The sequence below is a fragment of the Microcebus murinus genome, chromosome 5, assembly GCF_040939455.1.
Source record: "Microcebus murinus isolate Inina chromosome 5, M.murinus_Inina_mat1.0, whole genome shotgun sequence".
NCBI classification, from domain to species: Eukaryota; Metazoa; Chordata; class Mammalia; order Primates; family Cheirogaleidae; genus Microcebus; species Microcebus murinus.
This window is the reverse complement of record NC_134108.1, coordinates 97,801,372-97,806,237: the sequence shown is the minus strand read 5'-3', so window position 1 is coordinate 97,806,237 and position 4,866 is coordinate 97,801,372. Positions and strand designations below refer to the sequence as shown.

General features: G+C 41.4%; 1 non-coding gene across 1 annotated transcript; it reads right to left on the bottom strand.

Moving 5' to 3' along the window:
* Positions 1–4,204: 4,204 nt before the first annotated feature.
* Positions 4,205–4,288, bottom strand: LOC142871288 (small nucleolar RNA SNORD45). The gene has a single exon (XR_012919539.1). It is a non-coding gene; the product is annotated as a small nucleolar RNA SNORD45 (small nucleolar RNA).
* Positions 4,289–4,866: the final 578 nt, after the last annotated feature.

Below are 4,866 nucleotides of genomic sequence, written 5' to 3'. Positions count from 1 at the left end.
TATAGAACAGGACACTGAGGTAAACAGACCCACATCTAGAGAAGAGAATGATCTTTTTTTTTTTTTTTTGAGACAGAGTCTCGCTTTGTTGCCCAGGCTAAAGTGAGTGCTGTGGTGTCAGCCTAGCTCACAACAACCTCAAACTCCTGGGCTCAAGCGATCCTGCTGCCTCAGCCTCCCGAGTAGCTGGGACTACAGGCAAGCACCACTATGCCTGGCTTATTTTTTCTATATATATTAGTTGGCCAATTAATTTATTTCTATTTATAGTAGAGACAGGGTCTCACTCTTGCTCAGGCTGGTTTCAAACTCCTGACCTTAAGCAATCCGCCCACCTCGGCCTCCCAGAGTGCTAGGATTACAGGCGGGAGCCACCTCGCCTGGCTGAGAATGATCTTGAAGATCCTCACATTAAAAGAGTGTCCTGGCCAGGCGTAGTGGCTCACACCTATAATCCTAGCACTCTGGGAGGCTGAGGTGGGAGGATTGTTTGAGCTCAAGAGTTCAAGATCAGCCTGAGCAAAAGTGAGACCCCCGTCTCTATAAACAGTCTCCATAGAAAATAAAATAAATTAAATGGCCAACTAAAAACATATAGAAAAAATTAGCCAGGAATGGTGGCACACGCCTGTAGTCCCTGCTATTCAGGAGGCTGAGGCAGAAGGATCGCTTGAGCCCAGGAGTTTGAGGTTTCCGTGAGCTAGGCTGATGCCACGGCACTCACTCTAGCCTGGGCAACAGAGCAAGGCTCTGTCTCAAAAAAAAAAAAAAAAAAATAGGGGTGTCCCTGTATGACCACTAACACTTAAAGCACAGGGCTGAGGAGAAATCAGTTAGCACCAGATTATGACTGTGGCTTTGAGGTTGTGACTTTTACATGACCAGAAGAAGCTGCAGGAAGAAGTCTTGCCCTGGGGAAACAGAAAGAGACCACAAGAAATGCCCCACTGTTTCAATTGTCTTCAGCCATACAAACCCTGACCTAAAAGGACCTCAGTATTAATCTGCTAAGAGACGGGGCATTAGGCCTGTCTGGCCAATAACAGATACTAGGAAATGGCTCGAAGCTGTTGGCACCTCCCTTCCCGCACACTTCACACCCACTTCTTGGCAGCCAGGGCTTTCAGCTCATCAGATGCAAGTCTGGACCCATGTGGAAGATATAACAATATGGAGCCAGGACTTTAGGCAAAGCGTGGGAATAATAAAAAAGTTCTGATTTGAATGTTGAATGCTAGTTTCTGTATTAGGAATCCTGCCCGGGGAGATCTAAAAGTCAGCAGCACGTGCTGCTACTTGTGACAGAGAAGCTTTCTGAAAAAATGGAGAAGTAATTTCACTTCTGAATTGAAACCTTGATTATTTATGTAGGTAGCCTGCCCTGCCTGCTTAATTTCCTTCAGAAAAAAAAATTTCCTTTCACAATTTCCTTTTCCCAGCTTCTTTAAAATAATGACATTATCTCCTGGAATCTGACTTTTCTGCAGAGAAAGAAAAAAAAAAAAAAAGAAAGAAAGAAATTTAAAAAATGAAAAGAAAATGAAAATTAAATTTTAAAATAAAAATAAATAAATAAATATAATAAAATACTGACATTAATAACTAGCAGTTATTAGCAGTCTGCTTTATTTGCCTTTCAAATAATGATAACACTATACGGAATGTGATTTGTCATCAACTAGGCAAACAAAGAATTGGTTCCTTAGAATATTTATTGTGCTCTTCGTCTATGCAGGACATTGCTAGACACTGGAGCTACAACCTGCAAGGATTCCACAACCTGCAAGAACACGTCCTGCTCTTCTGAGCCTCCTAGAATAGTGTTTCTCTACAATTTTTTCATTATTGCCCTCTGAGGAATCTTTTTGGACATTTTTTCCTAACTGTCGAAACATGAATTTTTATTTTTATTTTTATTTTTTTTGAGACAGAGTCTCACTCTGTTGTCCCGGCTAGAGTGCCATGGCATCAGCCTAGCTCACAGCAACCTCAAACTCCTGGGCTCAGGTGATCGTCCTGCCTCAGCCTCCGAGTAGCTGGGACTACAGGCATGCGCCACCATGCTCGGCTAATTTTTTCTATATATTTTTAGTTGTCCAATTAATTTCTTTCTATTTTTAGTAGAAACGGGGTCTCGCTCTTGCTCAGGCTGGTTTCAAACTCCTGACCTTGAGTGATCCTCCCACCTCAGCCTCCTAGAGTGCTAGGATTACAGGCATGAGCCATTGCACCTGGCCCCACCATGAAATCTTAACACCACAGATAAAATACATCTGCTCACATATCCTGTCTATATCTATGGCTTTATACATAGAAAGATTAAGATTTCTTGCCACCCAAGAACCAATTTTCACTCTGTGGGTGGTGATATTTTCCCTATTAAAAATGTATGCTCTAGGAAAAAGATAATAAGCAAATAACTACAAAAAATAACTGCAATACATAAAATGTAGGAAATAAAAGGGGCTATAAATAGAGGTATGATTACTTTAGAAAGAAATAGCCATTTGCACCTGGACGTAGTGATTCATGCCTGTAATCCTAGTGCTTTGGAAGGTCTAGGTGGGAGGATCGCTTGAGGTCAGGAGTTTGAGATCAGTCTGAGCAAGAGTGAGACCCTGTCTCTACAAAAAATAGAAATATTAGCCGGGCATGGTGGTGTGCACCTATAGTCCCAGCTACTCAGGAGGCTGAGGCAGGAGGATCGCTTCAGCCTAGGAGTTTGAGATTGCAGAGAGCCATGATGACACTACTCTGTCTAGCCTGGGGCGACAGAGTGAGACCCTGTTTCAATAAAAAAAGAGAGAGAGAGAGAGAGAGAAATATTCAGTTGCTTTCACTGACTAAAACAGAAAAAGGAAATCGTTAATCTGTAGCCTCTCCTTATCTATTTCTTCTCTGTGTCACTTTCACTGAGCATGTGGCACTGCTTCATCATTCTGCAACCACACCTGTAGTTCACCATGGTAAGGACGCCCATAGCTTCCTGGTCCAATTTTCCCTGGAGCCCAGTGGCTTAAAGTCTCTTATCTGCAACCTGAAAGGAAAAGAACTAAATGTAATCCATGGAGTACAAATAATGTCTCTCTTCCTGTTTTTTTACACAAACTCACATTAAGCCATGCTCCTCCCTTACAAAAGCCCTACACCCCAAACAGCAGAGTTGCCAAAAGCTAGACATTTGAGGAATACAATCTACTTGGTCACTTATTTTTGTGCAACTCTGAATGGGCCATTGTTCCTTAGTAAGGATGCCAGGCTATCAAAGATAAATTTCTCCAGCCATAGTTGTGGTGAAACAAAGCATATATATTTGCATAATGCTCTTTCCACATGGGTGAGTTCTAGCAAAACGGTGAAGGCAGCATAATTGAATGCTGAAAAGCAATATAATAATGCTCTGGTTAAGACCAGGGGCTTTAGAGTCCAGCCCACTGTCTGCCAGCAAGCAGGTTATTTAACTACCCCAAGACTCAGTTTATCCATATGTAAAATGAAAATAATGACACTATCATATTGGGTTGTTTTAAGGAATAGGTAAAGTAATGTATACGTAAACTATTTAGTATAATACTTGGAGCATAATAAGCTCCCTATAAATAGTTGCCATTATAATTGTTTCTGTAAGCCAACCATGTTTTACTATGGTAATCCTCCCTAGTTTTGCTATGTTCTTTGGGATAAAAAGGTTAAATTTGGTTAAAACCAAAGCAGGATCTCTGGTGACATTTTGCTGAATATGCCTTTTAATTACCCTTGTCCTTCAATTGCATTTGTTGATATTTTTTTTCTAAATGAATCTGTTATTTTATTTTATCCCTTTTGAATGTTATTATTTTTTCTTTCTTTCTTTTTTTTTTTTTTTTTTTTTTGAGACAGAGTCTCGCTTTGTTGCCCAGGCTACAGTGAGTGCCGTGGCGTCAGCCTAGCTCACAGCAACCTCAAACTCCTGGGCTCAAGCAATCATCCTGCCTCAGCCTCCCGAGTAGCTGGGACTACAGGCATGCGCCACCATGCCCGGCTGATTTTTATATTATATATATTAGTTGGCCAATTAATTTCTTTCTATTTTTATGGTAGAGACGGGGTCTCACTCAGGCTGGTTTTGAACTCCTGACCTTGAGCAATCCGCCCACCTCGGCCTCCCAGAGTGCTAGGATTACAGGCGTGAGCCACCGCGCCCGGCCTCTTTCTTTTTTTTCTCAAGGTCCCAGTATAATTCTAGAGCTGAAGTGTAATTACATATCAGCAGTAAATTTAGGTAACACATGCCAACATATCATTGACCCTCAGTTACATTTTATTTTATTTTATTTTATTTTATTTTATTTTATTTTATTTTATTTTATTTTATTTTATTTTTGAGACAGAGTCTTGCTTTGTTGCTCAGGCTAGAGTGAGTGCCGTGGCGTCAGCCTAGCTCACAGCAACCTCAAACTCTTGGGCTCAAGCAATCCTGCTGCCTCAGCCTCCAGAGTAGCTGGGCCTACAGGTATGCGCCACCATGCCCAGCTAATTTTTCTATATATATTAGTTGGCCAATTAATTTCTTTCTATTTATAGTAGAGACGGGGTCTTGCTCTTGCTCAGGCTGGTTTTGAACTCCTGACCTCGAGCAATCTGCCCACCTCGGCCTCCCAGAGTGCTAGGATTATAGGCGTGAGCCACCATGCCCAGCCTAAGTTACATTTTATAAGTTTTAGTATCCTTCATCCTGCACAATGAGATGGTGAATTAATACTGATAGACCTGCTAACTTTAGTCCTTCCAAAGGCTTATACAATTTAAATCCTAGAATGTTCCAAATCAAACTCACTGTCTCCCCAATTCAACCCTGAGCTTGTATCAGCTCTGAGATTCCTATCC